Source organism: Macaca mulatta, chromosome 11 (assembly GCF_049350105.2).
Source record: "Macaca mulatta isolate MMU2019108-1 chromosome 11, T2T-MMU8v2.0, whole genome shotgun sequence".
Taxonomy (NCBI): domain Eukaryota; kingdom Metazoa; phylum Chordata; class Mammalia; order Primates; family Cercopithecidae; genus Macaca; species Macaca mulatta.
In genome coordinates, this window is record NC_133416.1 from 87,219,342 (window position 1) to 87,235,069 (window position 15,728).

At 37.3% G+C, this 15,728-nt stretch overlaps 1 long non-coding RNA gene across 1 annotated transcript in view; it reads right to left on the reverse strand.

Annotated features, from left to right (window-relative positions):
- Positions 1 to 2,344: 2,344 nt before the first annotated feature.
- LOC114671065 (uncharacterized) overlaps positions 2,345 to 15,728 on the reverse strand; it is an 82,883-nt gene continuing 69,499 nt past the window's right edge. Inside the window, exon 3 of the long non-coding RNA XR_003720965.2 lies at positions 2,345 to 2,397. This is a non-coding gene — a long non-coding RNA (uncharacterized LOC114671065). The remainder of the gene's footprint in view (positions 2,398 to 15,728) is intronic.

A 15,728-nucleotide genomic window follows, 5' to 3' on the forward strand; every position in this document is an offset into this window, starting at 1 on the left:
CTAACATATTAGGTATCTAACACACTCAGTGCTTGCACTTTCCCTCCATTCTATCCCACTTTTAATTAAACTGTTTATATGATTGACTCTGAAATCCCCTTAAAATTAATCTTGTCTTCAGAGTAGTTTGGGTAACATCTGAGGACACTATGGATGGACATTGTTGGAGCAAGGAAGTACTCAAATCAGTGGTCATTTCAAAAAGAAGCAGTACTTTTACTTCCAGGGAACAATTTTAGGAAATGTTAGGAAGCTGGAGACAAATTATTCCTGAAAAGTGAGACTAATGGAATTTTTAAAGGAACAGTCAAACGTTCTTTTACCTTAAAAACCACGAAGGATAAGATTTTGAGAAAGTCATTTTCAATATTTGAATAACTTCAGGGGAATTATAGATCATCAATGGCATATAAATGATAGAGGCAGTATACTGTAGAGATTAAGCATATGGGCCCTGGAGACAGAATACCTAGGTTTGAATGCCTACTCTGCCACTTACTTGTTGGATGACCTACCTTGGGCAGGTTTCTTATTCTTACAATAGCTCAGTTTCTTCATCTGCACAATGGGATAACTTCCCTCCAAGGATGGTGTCGTGATAAACAAACAAATTAATACACAAAAAGCAATTAGACATATAATAAGCAGTAGGAAAAATAGGTTTAAAAAGACATTTTAAATCCAATCCAAGTGAAATAATGAAAAATTGTGCAGCTACAGAAATTAGAATGTTTTATAATAGCATTTCAAAAATGTTCTAAAGATTGCTCAGTGTTGACTATTTTTATTACAGTATTATTAAAATTTGTATAAATATTAAGTTAGGTTTAAACTTCCAATGCTTATGGTTGCTATATGACCATAAATCTAACATAAATGTACAAAACTACAAACCAATAAAATATGAACTTGAGACATTTATTAATGTAATAGATATGTGGCCGAAAGGAAATTGTTGCTTGTTATGAATACTATTACAGCATAGAATCTTTTGGGTTTGATGTACTTATAAAATCTTATAATGGCTCAATTTTACCACCTTTTAAAAAGCTTGCATAATAAGGAAATCTTTGTATAACCTGCCATGATACCATTTTTGTCTTTACTTGGCCCAGATAAATCATTTCGGTATTCAGTATATTTTCATTCCTTTCTCATTAGGCAATGACAAAGCAGTACTTCTTGCTGACAGTGTACCCATAAATATAAGCAGACACCCAGAAAGAAAAACTGAGCGGCGGTATTCAGTTATAAGATCATTCAAATGATCCTCAATCTCTTTTTTAATTATCTTATTTTTATGTAAGTAAACACATGACACTAAAAAAGAATCCACAGAGAACTCTCGACCCCTGAAAAGCTTCCAAGGATCAGTTTCTGAAACCATGATTTACAGTATGGAATTTTCCCCTCCGAGACTGTAGATATTCGTTAAACTAACTTCAGTAAAATTTTAGTGAAAACATATCTGATAGTCATGATATTATGAGGCAGGTAAAGAATTAATCCTTTAAAGAACAAAAAAATGTGTTAAATGGATTTCTGGGAAACAATGCTATATGGAGCATTATTTACACCTTATAAATAATATAATTTTCTAAATCATAATTTTTTTAATTTTTAATTTTTATCTTTATAGGGATGGGTTCTCACTAAGTTGGTCTGACTGGTTTTGAATTCCTGGCTTCAAGCAATCTTCTTGCCTCAGCCTCCCAAAGATCTGGGATTACAGCTGTGAGCCACCACACCTGGCCCATAGGAATTCCTTTTAACCAATGAAATAATACTGTAATAATTTAAAAATGAGATGAGCCTGAGCACAGTGGCTAACACCTGTAATCCCAGCACTTTGGGAGGCCGAGGCGGGCAGATCACTTGACCCCAGGAGTTCGAGGCCAGCCTGGGAAACATGGCAAAACCTTGTCTCTACAAAAAATACAAAAATTAGCCAGGTGTAGTGGAGCATGTCTTAGTCCCAGCTATTTTGGAGGCTGACACAGGAGGATCACCTGAGCCTGGGAAGTGGAGGTCGCAGTGAACTGAGATTGCACCATGGCATTCTAGCCTGGGTGACAAAGGGAGACTGTCTCAAAAACAAAACAAAACAAAAACCACAAAAAACCCAAAAACCAATAAATAACAATAAAAATGAGATGACAGATATATTACAGCAGCACAAACACTATAATGCTTAAGAATTTAAAAACATGTAAAGGTTCTGACTTACCTCGTTCATTTTTGATCTACATTGTTGCATTTCCACAGTAAACCGAGAGTAAACTCAAATTTACACAGTAAAATGAATCTTTAGCACTATCTTTCAAATATTCAGCAAGATATTAATGTCTCGATTTTCCATTAAGATCATTGTAGACGTTATTCACCTAAGTGGGAAAACTGGAAAAATGAAAATTTGATCAGAAAATTAGGCTTTTAATTTTGATTTTAAAAAGTTTATTGCTATATGGACACTACCATTAAGAGAAGTATTACTAACATCTAATAAAAAAGTTCCACATACAGGATGGATGCAGTGGCTCATGCCTGTAATCCCAGCACTTTGGGAGGCTGAGGTGAGAGGATCAGTTGAACCCAGGAGTTCAAGGCTGCAGTGAGCTGTGGTTGAGCCACTGCACTCCAGCCTGGGTGATAGAATGAGACCCTGTCTCAAAAAAAAAAAAAAAAAAAAAAAAAAAAAAAAAAAAAAGTTCCACATACAACAAAGCAAATGAGTAGTAACTTCAATATCAAGGATCAATGTCACTATCAATAGCATCATGACAGTAGTTAACATTTATTCTAGTTTCTGCCAAATGACAGACACCATGCTAATTGCTCTATCTGGGTTTTCCAATCGAATCCTCGCAATAACCTTGTGATTAGGTACTATTACACCCATTTTGCAGTTAAATAAGTAGAGTAGCCTGTCTGAAGTTACATGACCAGTGAATGGCACAGTTGAAATTTGAACCTGGGCAACCTGACTGCTGAGGCTGTTTATGTGACTCTAGAATGAGAAGTTTCCTAAAATAGTTCACTGGTTGGATCAGTACGTACAAGTAAAATATTTTTTTCAGTCCCATTAACAACCCCCTTCTCAATATGGACTTCTCACACAGTTACTAGCTTAAACCATAAATAAGGCTTCCATATATTAGTATTTAGATTGAACTATGGAGAACATCATTGCTAATAACGTATAAAAAAGTCATTAATATCCCCTATTTAATAAATTTACAGTTATTGAGAGTACTAATTTTTTTCTTTTCTCACCATTAAATATAACTTTTATTGGTGTGTCTTACATACTCTTTATCAACTTGAGGAAGTTCCCCCCTATTCCTAGTTTGTTGAGAGTTTTTTTTTTTTTTTTTTTTTTTTTTTTAATCTTTAAGTTCTGGGATACATGTGCAGAACGTGCAGGTTTGCTACACAGGCATACATGTGCCATGGTGGTTTGCTGCACCCATCAACCCATCATCTACATTAGGTATTTCTCCTAATGCTGTCCCTCCCCTAGCTCCTCACCCCCCGATAGGCCCCAATGTGTGATGATCCCCTCCCTGTGTCCATGTGTTCTCATTGTTCGACTCCCACTTATGAATGAGAACATGTGGTGTTTGGTTTTCTGCTCCTGTGTTGGTTTGCTGAGAATAATGGTTTCCCGCTTCATCCATGTCCCCACAAAGGACATGAACTCATCCTTTTTTATGGCTGCATAGTATTTCATGGTATATATGTGCCACATTTTGTTTATCCAGTCTATCATTGATGGGCATTTGGGTTGGTTCCAAGTCTTTGCTATTGTGAATAGTGCCACAGTAAACATACGTGTGCATGTGTCTTTATAGTAGAATAATTTATAATCCTTTGGGTATTTAGCCAGTAATGGTATTGCTTGGTCAAATGATATTTCTGATTCTAGATCCTTGAGGGATCGCCACACTGTCTTCCACCATTTACACTCCCACTAACAGTGTAAAAGCATTTCTATTTCTCCACATCCTCTCCAGCATTTGTTGTTTCCTGACTTTTTAATGATCACCATTGTAATTGGTGTGAGATGGTATCTCATTGTAGTTTTAATTTGCATTTCTCTAATGATCAGTGATGATGAGCTTTTTTCCATATGTTTGTTAGCTGCATAAATGTCTTTGAGAAGTATCTGTTCTTATCCTTTGGCCACTTTTTGATGGGGTTTTTTGTTTTTTTCTTGTAAATTTAAGTTCTTGTAGATTCTGGATATTATACTTTTGTCAGACGGATAGATTGGAAAAATTTTCTCCCATTCTGTAGATTGCCTGTTCACTCTGATGATACTTTTTTTCTGTTATGCAGAAGCTCTTTAGTTGAATTAGATCCCATTTGTCTATTTTGGCTTTTGTTGCCATTACTTTTGGTGTTTTAGTCATGAAGTCTTTGCCCATGCCTATGTCCTGAATGATATTGCCTAGGTTTTCTTCTAGGATTTTTTATGGGTTTAGGTTTTATGTTTAAGTCTTTAATCCATTCTGAGTTAATTTTTGTATAAGGTGTAAGGAAGGGATCCAGTTTCAGTTTTCTACATACGGCTAGCCAGTTTTTCCAACACCATTTATTAAATAGAGAGTCCTTTCCCCATTGCTTGTTTTTGTCAGATTTGTCAAAGATCAGATGGTTGTAGATGTGTGGTGTTATTTCTGAGGCCTCTGTTCTGTTCCATTGGTCTGTATATCTGTTTTAGTACCAGCAGTATGCTGTTTTGGTTACTGTAGCCTTGTAGTACAGTTTGAAGTCGGGTAGCGTGATGCCTCCAGCTTTGTTCTTTTTGCTTAGGATTGTCTTGGCTATAGGGGCTCATTTTTGGTTCCACATGAAATTTGAAGTAGTTGTTTCTAATTCTGTGAAGAAAGTCAGCGGTAGCTTGATGGGGATATCATTGAATCTATAAATTACTTTGGGCCATATGGCTATTTTCACGATATTGATTCTTTCTATCCATGAGCATGGAATATTTTTCCATTTGCTTGTGTCCTCTCTTATTTCCTTGAGCAGTGGTTTGTAGTTCTCCTTGAAGAGGTCCTTCACATCCCTTGTAAGTTGTATTCATAGTTATTTTATTCTCTTTGTAGCAATTGTGAATGGGAGTTCACTCATAATTTGGCTCTCTGTTTGTCTGTTATTGGGGTATAGGAAAGCTTGTTTTTGCATATTGATTTTGTATCCTGAGACTTTCCTGAAGTTGCTTATCAGTTTAAGGAGATTTGGGACTGAGGCAATGGGGTTTTCTAAATATACAATCATGACATCTGCAAACAGAGAAAATTTGAATTCCTCTCTTCCTATTTGAATATTCTTTATTTCTTCCTCTTGCCTGATTGCCCTAGCCGGAACTTCCAATACTATTTTGAATAGGAGTGGGGAGAGAGGGCATCCTTGTCTTGTGCCGGTTTTCAAAGGGAATGCTTCTAGCTTTTGCCCTTTCACTATGATTTGACTGTGGGTTTGTCATAAATAGCTTTTATTATTTTTAGACATGTTCCATCAATACCTAGTTTATTGAGAGTTTTTAGCATGAAGGGGTGTTGAATTTTATTGAAGGCCTTTCCTGCATTTATTGAGATAATCATGTGGTTTTTGTCATTGTTTCTGTTTATGTGATGGATTACTTTATTGATTTGCATATGTTGAACCAACCTTGCATCCCAGGGGTGAAGCCGACTTGATTGTGGTGGATAAGCTTTTTGTTGTGCTGCTGGATTTGGTTTGCCAGTATTTTATTAAGGATTTTTGCAATGTTCATCAGGGATATTGGCCTGAAATTTTCTTTTTATGTTGTGTCTCTGCCAGGCTTTGGTATCAGGATGATGCTGTCCTCACAAAATGAATTAGGGAGGATTCCCTCTTTTTCTATTATTTGGAATATTTCAGAAGGAATGGTACCAGCTCCTGTTTGGACCTTTGGTAGAATTCGGCTGTGAATCTCTCTGGTCCTGGGCTTTTTTTGGTTGGTAGGCTATTAATTACTGCCTCAATTTCAGAACTTGTTATTGGTCTATTCAGGGATTTGACTTCCCTGGTTTAGTCTTGGGAGGGTGTATGTGTCCAAAAACTTATCCATTTCTTCTAGATTTTCTAGTTTATTTATGTAGAGGTGTTTATAGTATTCTCTGATGGTACTTTGTATTTCTGTGGGATCAGTGGTGATATCCCCTTTATCATTTTTTATTGTGTCTATTTGATTTTCTCTCTTTTCTTCTTTATTAGTCTGGCTAGCAGTCTATCTACTTTTTTAATCTTTTCACAAAACTAGCTCCGGGATTCATTGATTTTTTGAAGGGTTTTTTCATGTCTTTATCTCTTTCAGTTCTCTGATCTTAGTTATTTCTCGTCTTCTGCTAGCTTTTGAATTTGTTTGCTTTTGCTTCTTTAGTTCTTTTAATTGTGATGTTAGGGTGTCAATTTTAGATCTTTCCCACTTTATCCTGTGGGCATTTAGTGCTATAAATTTCCCTCTAAACACTGCTTTAAATGTGTCCCAGAGATTCTGGTACACTGTGTCTTTGCTCACATTGGGTTCAAAGAACTTATTTATTTCTGCCTTAATTTCATTATTTACCCAGCAGTCATTCAGGGGCAGGTTGTTCAGTTTCCATTTGGTTTTGCTGTTTTGATTCAGTTTCTTAATCTTGAGTTCTAATTTGATTGCACTGTGGTCTGAGAGACTGTTTGTTATGATTTCTATTCTTTTGCATTTGCTGAGGAGTGTTTTACTTCCAATTATGTGGTCGATTTTAGAATAAGTGTGATGTGGTGCTGAGAAGAATGTATATTCTGTTGATTTGGGGTTGAGAATTCTGTAGATGTCTATTAGGTCTGCTTTGTTCAGAGCTGAGTTCAAGTCCTGAATATCTTTGTTAATTTTTTGTCTCACTTATCTGTCTAATGTTGAGAGCTGGGTGTTAAAGTCTCCTATTATTATTGTGTGGGAGTCTAAGTCTCTTTGTAGGTCTCTAAGAACTTGCTTTATGAATCTGGATGCTCCTGTATTGGGTGCATATATATTTAGGATAGTTAGTTCTTCTTGTTGCATTGATTCCTTTACCATTATGTACCGTCTTTCTTTGTCTTTTTTGATCTTTGTTGGTTTAAAGTCTGTTTTATCAGAAACTAGAATCTCTGATAGGACTAGCAAGTCCTCCTTTCTTTTGCTTTCCATTTTCTTGGTAAATCTGCCTCTAGCCCTTTGTTTTGAACCTATATGTGTCTTTGCACGTGAGATGGGTCTCCTGAATACAGCTCACCAATGGGTCTTGACTCTTTATCCAATTTGTCAATCTGTGTCTTTTAATTGGGGCATTTAACCCATTTACAATTAAGATTAATATTGTTATATGTGAATTTGGTCTTGTCATTATGATGCTAGTTGGTTATTTTGCCAGTTAGTTGATGCAATTTCTTCATAGAGTCGATGGTCTTTACAATTTGGTATGTTTTTGCAGTGGCTGGTACCAGTTTTTCTTTCCATATTTAGTGCTTCCTTCAGGAGCTTTTGTAAGGCAGGCCTGGTGGTGACAAAATCTCTCAGCATTTGCTTGTCTGTAAAGGATTTTATTTCTCCTTCGTTTATGAAGCTTAGTTTGGCTGGATATGAAATTCTGGGTTGAAAATTCTTTTGTTTAAGAATGTTGAATATTGGCCCCCACTCTCTTCTGGCTTGTAGGGTTTCTGCAGAGAGATCCGCTGTTAGTCTGATGGGCTTCCCTTTGTGGGTAACCCGACCTTTCTCTCTGGCTGCCCTTAACATTTTTTCCTTCATTTCAACCTTGGTGAATCTGACGATTATGTGTCTTGGGGTTGTTCTTCTCAAGGAGTGTCTTTGTGGTGTTCTCTGTATTTCCTGAATTTGAATGTTGGCCTGTTTTGCTAGGTTAGGGAAGTTCTCCTGGATAATATTCTGAAGAGTGTTTTCCAACTTGGTTCCATTCTCCCCGTCACTTTGAGGTACACCAATCAAACATAGGTTTGGTCTTTTCACGTAGTCCCATATTTCTTGGAGGCTTTGTTCATTCCTTTTCATTCTTTTTTCTCTAATCTTGTCTTCACACTTTATTTCATTAAGTTGATTTTCAGTCTCTGACATCCTTTCTTCCACTTGATCGATTCAGCTGCTGATACTTGTGTATGCTTCATGAAACTCTTGTGCTGGGCTTTTAGGCTCTGCCAGGTCATTTATGTTCTTCTCTAAACTGGTTATTCTAGTTAGCAATTCCTCTAACCTCTTTCAAGATTCTTAGCTTCCTTGCATTGGGTTAGAACATGCTACTTTAGCTGGGAGGAGTTCATTATTACCTACCTTCTGAAGCCTACTTCTGTCAATTTGTCAAACTCATTCTCTGTCCAGTTGTGTTCCCTTGCTCGTGAGGAGTTGTAATCCTTTGGAGAAGAAGAGCATTCTGGTTTTTGGAATTGTCAGCCTTTTTTGTGCTGGTTTTTCCTCATCTTAATTTATCTACCTTTGGTCTTCAACGTTGGTGACATTTGGATGGGGTTTCTGTGTGGATGTCCTTTTTGTTGATGTTGATGCTATTCCTTTCTGTTTGTAATATTTCCTTCTAACGGTCAGGCCCCTCTTCTGCAGGTCTGCTGGAGTTTGCTGGAGGTCCACTCCAGATCCTGTTTGCCTGGATGTCACCAGTGGAGGCTTCAGAACAGCCAAGATTGTTGCCTGTTCTTTCCTCTGGAAGCTTCGTCCCAGAGGCGCACCCGCCAGATGCCAGCCAGAGCTCTCCTGTATGAGGTGTCTATTGACCCCTGCTGGGAGGTGTCTCCCAGTCAGGAGGCACAGGGGTCAGGGACCCACTTGTGGAGGCAGCCTGTCCCATAGCAGAGCTGGAGTGCTGTGCTGGGAGTTTTGCTGCTCTCTTCAGAGCCAGAGGCAGGAATGCTTGAATCTGCTGAAGCTGTGCCCATAGCTGCCTCTTCCTTCAGGTGCTCTGTCCCAGGGAGATGGGAGTTTTATCTATAAGCCCCTGACTGAGGCTGCTGCCTTTCTTTCAGAGATGCCCTGCCCAGAGAGGAGGAATCTAGAGAGGCAGTGTGGCTACAGAGGCTTTGCCCAGCAGGAGTGGGCTCCGCCCAGTTCGAACTTCCTGGTGGCTTTGCTTACATGGTGAGGGGAAAACCCGCCTACACAAGCCTCAGTAACAGCGGACGCCGTCCCTGCACCAAGCTCAAGTGTCTCAGGTTGACTTCAGACTGCTGTGCTGGCAGCAGGAATTTCAAGCCAGTGGATCTTAGCTTGCTGGGGTCCATGGGGGTGGGATCCACTGAGCTAGACTATTTGGCTCCCTGGCTTCATCACCCTTTCCAGGGGAGCGAACGGTTCTGTCCTGCTGGCGGTCCAGGCGCTGCTGGGGTATAAAAAAACCTCCTGCAGCTAGCTTGGTGTCTGCACAAATGGCCACTCAGTTTTGTGCTTGAAACCCGGAGTCCTGGTGGTGTAGGCACCCGAAAGAATCTCCTGGTCTCTGGATTGCGAAGAGCATGGGAAAAGCATAGTATCTGGGCGGGAGTGTATTGTTCCTCAAGCACAGTCCCTCGTGGCTTCCCTTGGCTAGGGGAGGGAGTTCCCTCACCCTTTGCACTTCCCGGGTGAGGCAATGCCCCACACTGCTTCGGTTCGCCCTCCGTGGGCTGCACCCACTGTCTAACCAGTCCCAATGAGATGATCTGGGTACCTCAGTTGGAAATGCAGAAATCACCCGCCTTCTGCATTGATCTCACGGGGAGCTGCAGACTGGAACTGTTCCCATTTGGCCATCTTGCCTAATCTCTAAACTCCAAGAGAACTAATGCTTTTATTTATTTATTTATTTTTTTGAGATGGAGTCTTGCTCTGTCACCAGGCTGGAGTGCTGTGGTGCAACCTCAGCTCACTGCAACCTCCGCCTCCCAGGTTCAAGCAATTCCCCTGCCTCAGCCTCCCAAGTAGCTGGGATTACAGGCACATGCCACCATGCCCAGTTAATTTTTTTTTTTTTTTTGTATTTTAGTAGAGACAGAGTTTCACCATGTTGGCCAGGATGGCCTCGATCTCCTGACCTCGTTATCTGCCCACCTCAGCCTCCCAAAGTGCTGGGAACACAGGCGTGACCCACTGTGCCTGGCTAGTACTAATCTTAATGAAAGGGAAATACTCCATACATTTGGCAAATCAAAGTTACACAGATAATTAAAATGAATCAGTTATTCTTTAATAGATCTACTTTTTGTTAAAATTGTACATAAAAAATTAGCTTTGGACCTCAAACTACCAACTGGGTGATGAATTTGTCCTTTGCCTGAATTTGTTTCCTCTTTAAAACGTTAACCAGAAGCAATGCAGTTTTGGATGCTGAAAGCAAACATGGAATGCATATATTTCATGTAGTCTCACAAAGAAGAATTCTCAACAAGCCCAACCATACAACTAAATAAGGTGGCATTGAAAACATTGAATATAATATATCAACAAAGTAATTTTGAATTGTTTTAAATTCCAGGATGGAAATAAACAAGTGGAACATCATGTCTGTTCTCTCGATGAATATGTATTTTTAAACAAAACAAAAAGAGAAAAATGAACAATAACACCGTATATTATTACTTGGCTTTGTAATTTTTATTTTTTTAACCTATGGGAGATGTGTAAACTCTTAAAGGTCATGAGACAGAAAGGAGGGCAAGACATTAGTGTCATATTAGTAACATTTTTTCTGTTTATAAAAGTAAACTGTGATCCTTGTAAAAAAAAATTCAACAATACAAAAAACGTATTTAAAGGGAAAAATATCCTGTAATTCTATTTTAGTTTGTAAAATCTTAGATTTTCCCTCCACACATAGTAATATGAAATGTATGTATGCCACATCCACATTTACAGGTAAATATCTTAAGTAAATATACTGTTCTATATATACACATATACATTTTCTAGTAACAAAAATGAGATCATTGTTGCTCTTTGCAACCTTTTTTTCATTGTAACAGTATATCTTGGACATCTTTCAGTGACATTACATGATTTCCCCCAGGCGCAGCACGCTATTCCATTGTACCATAATCTGTGTAACTAATCCTTTACTGGTGATATTGGGGTTGTTTCCAGCTTTCTGCCATCATGACAACTGCAGTAAATATACATGTATATATTAAGTTTGATAGAACTTGGTGACCGTATCAGTCAGGATAGGCTAAGTTATGCTTTATTAGTAAGCAGACCTAAAGTCTCTGGTGCTTGAGACAATGTAAGTGCATTTCTTGTTTATGCAAAGCACTCTGCGGGTTTAGGTGACACTTCAGAGAAGTTGCCCTCCATGTGTTGGCTCAGTATTAGGGGGTGCTCTGATCTTGTGATTCATCCATGTCAACAAGTACTTTTATGATTACTGTGACAGAAGAATGAACTAGAAAGTCAGGCACTGGCAACTGAACCCTTTCTTTTGGAAAATCACTTTTGCAACCATATTATTCATCTAAGGAACTAATATGGTCATGCCTCACTCTCATAGAATTGTGAAATGTGGTTTTTCTATGTGCATGTAGTAGAGGAGATTTGAATGCTAGCAAATAGTCAAAATGACTACTATAGTGATTGATTCACTGATTGTGGACAGTGAGATAGGAGTCCAAGATATCAAAGAGTTTTTGAACTTAAGTAAGTGAGCATAGGAATGCCATTAATTAGATCCCAGGGTTCATCTGGAAATGGTCAGTTAACTAAGATAGAACACAGACCATGGGAAGAGATGGGGATCAGAAAGGATACCTGCTCCCGGACTGGAAGAATTGCCTCAGCAACTACCTGCTGTGGTCAAAGATTTTTAGTCTGGAGAACAAAATGTAATTTTGAAGGGGAAGCTGCAATTTCAGTCATAAGGTAGGCAAATAGCTCGCAGCAACGGAAAGGTGAATACGAAGTCCTGTTATCTCAACAGGTAGTTGGACATCAGGACTGGAAATAAAAAGTTGATGACACTTAGAATTTCAGTCTTACAATTGGCCTTGGAGAGTGAAATGGTTCAAGGTGCCAGGATGGGATTCAGGATCAGAAATACAGTATCTCTGGGGGATATAACAAGACTGGCCCATTGGTTCTCAAAATTTATGTGTATCTAGTGCACTTTCTAATACTAGAAAATAATTAAAGATGAACATTAGCTTTAAAAAGGAGGTATCTTTGGAAAATTGAAAACATTATATGATTATTGCTCATATCCATAGGTATACTTTCACACTGAGAATCTGTTTGAATAGACTCATTTACTGTCCTAAATGTCCTCTCCTATATTAAAATGCCATAGAGATCCCCAAACTGTGTACATCTATTATGCATCAAAAATTATTTAAAAAATAAAATGCTAAAGAGGCACTTGTCTTTTTACTACTCTTCAGCTGTTACCCTGTCTCTCATACTCTTCACAGGCAATGTTACCTCTTGACTCTTTTACAAAGAAGATTTTTGAATCATTTATTGATTTAGAAAGCAGCACTTTTAATTAATTTTAATTAAACATATTTGTTGAGATAATTCACATGACATAAGATTCACATTTTAAGGCATGATATTCCATATTTTTCATATATTTACAGAGCTGTGCAGCCATCACCACAATCTATTTTGGAACATTTTTATCACCCCGGAAAGAAGCCCTGTATCAATTAACTGTCATTCCCCTCACTCACTAGGCCCTGGAAACCACTAATAAACTTTCTATCTCTATGAATTTGCCTATTGTGAACATGTTATGGAAAAGAAATCACATACTATGTAGTCTTTTGTGTCTGATTTATTGGAATAATGTTTTCAAGTTCATTCATATTGTTGTATGAATCAGTACTTCATTTCTTTTTATGACTGAAAAATATTCCATTGTATGGATGTACTACATTTTGTTTACTTATCAGTTGGTGAATATTTGAGTTGTTTTCAGCTATTAATAATACTCTTTCTATGAAAATTCATGTACAAGTTTTTGTGTGGGCATATGTGTTCATTTCTCTTGGGTATATTCCTAGGAGTAGAATCGCTGAGTCATACGACAGCTAAAATTTTGAAGAACTACCAAAGTGCTGAGTCACATGAAAACTAACATTTTGAAGAACTACCAAACTGTTTTTCCAAGTGGTTGCATTGTTTTACAATCCCACTAGCAATGCATAAAATTTCCAATTTCTCTGCATTTTTGTCAACACAAATTATTGTTTCTTTTGATATTAGCCATCCTAGTGGATATGAAGTGGCATTTCTTTGTGACCCATCTACTTCTTAACCTACTTTAATCTGGCTTCCATTCTGTAACTCCACCAAAATCAGCAATCATTATAATCATCATTGTGGTATATATCTCTAATCTAAAGGATATATTCAGTTCTCCCCTTAATTGATCTTTTAGCAAATTTGATACTGTTGAATCTCCTTTCTGGAATATTTTATTTTCATGGTTTCAGGGCCTGAACAAACTCCTGGTTTTCTTATTTTTTTCCTCTGTTTATTTCTCTCTTTGCAGTTTGTTTTGTTCTATAGGTTAACAAGTCGTGGAGTTCCTTAAGACTTGCTCCCAGGTCTCTCCTCCTCTCAGTCTACACTTTGTTTTAATGCCTATGTCTTATACTACTATCAGTAAGCAGATGGCACTCAAATTTCCATTTTCAGCTCAGGATCAGTCCTCTGTGCTCTAAACATGTTTATCCAATGGACAATTTGTTACTTCTCAAACACAACTTAAAATTAATCTGTCTAAGAGTAAACACATAATCTCTCTCCTTTCTCCTATCAGTCTTTTTCTATTGTTTCATATTTGGAATGACACTCTCCTTCATCAGGTAGGCAAGTCAGAAATCTTGGCATCATTCTTGGCTCACTTCTCTTCCCTTACTTCCTACAAGCAGTCCTCATCAAGTCTTGCAAATATTACCTACTAAATATCTCTTAAAACTGTTTACTTTTTTCTCTATATTAATGTCACTACCCTAGCTTAAGCTGGCATCACCTACATCCTGGATTTATGTTAGGATACCTATTCTTAATTGCTCTATCTTCAGCTACTCTGGCTCTCTCCAATTTATTACTCATACTGTAGCCCTAGTTAGAAGGATCCACTCCTATCCCTTGTTTAAAACTATTCAACAGTTTTCAAAAAGAGAAAATTATAGACTAATGTCCCTGATAAACATAGATGCAAACATCCTCAACAAAATACTAGCACAGCAAAAAGATAACACACCATAATCAGGTGGAATTTATCCTAGGGATGTAAGAATGGTTCGATATGTGTAAATCAATGAACTTGATATATTACAAGCAGAATTTAAAAAAAAAACATATGGTCATCTCAATAGATACAAAAAAGGCCCTCAATAAAATTCAGCATTCCTTCATGATAAAAATTCTCAACAAAGTAGGCATATAAAGAACGTATCTCAAAATAATAAAGGCCATATGTGACAAACTCACAGCCAACATCATACTTAATGGGGAAAAGTTGAAAGCATTCCAAGAACTGAAACAAGACAAGAGTGCCTGCACCACTCCTATTCAACATAGTACTAGAATTCTTAGCCAGAGCAATAAGACAAGAGACAGAAATAAAAGTCATCCAAATTGAATAAAAGGATGCCAAATTATCTCTGTTCACTGATATAAACTTATATCTAGAAGACCCGAAAGACTCCACTAAAAAACTTAGATTTGATAAATGAATTCAGTAAAGTTTCAGGATACAAAATTAACATACGGAAATGAGTAGTGCTTCTATGTGTCAATAACAATCTAGCCAAGGACAAATCAAGAAGGAAATCCCATTACAATAGCTACAATAAGTAAATAAGTAAATAAATAAATAAATAAAAATATGTAGGAATATATTTAACCAGGAGGGTAAAAGATCTCTACAAGGGACCCTACAAAACACTGATGAAAGAAATTGTTGATGACACAAACCAGTGGAAAAACATCCCATGCTTATGGATTGGAAGAAATAGTATTGTTAACATGACCATGCTTCCAAAAGCAATCTACAGATTCAATGCAATTTTTATCAAAATACCAATGTCATTTTTCACAGAATTAGAAAAAAAAATTCTAAAATTCACATGGTGTATAAAAGGAGTCTGAATAGCCTAAGCAATCCTAAACAAAAAGAACAAAGCTGGAGGCATCACATTTCCTGACTTCAAATTATACCACAAGGCTATAGTAACCAGAACAGCGTGGTACTGGTATAACAATAGAAATATGATCAGTGGAACAGAATAGAGAACCCAGAAATAAAGATACATATCTAGAGCCAATTCATCTTTGCAAAGTCAACAAGAATATACACTGGGGAAAGGACTCCCTTTTCAATAAATGGTGCTAGGAAAATTCAATTGCCATATGAAGGAGAATGAAACTGGTCCTCTGTCTCTCACCATATATAAAAATCAACTCAAGATGGATAAAAGACCTAAACATAAAATCTGAAACTGTAAAAATACTAGAGGAAAACCAAGGAAAAACTCTTCTGGACTTTGGCTTAGGCAAATAATTTATGAACAAGTTCTCTGAAGTAAATATGATAAAAAGAAAAATAGACAAATGGGACTTAAACTGAAAAGCTTCTGCACAGCAAAAGAAACAATTAACAGAGTAAGCAGACAACCTATAGAATGAGAAAAAATATTTGCAAACTATGTATCTGACAAACAGCTAATATGCAGAATCTACA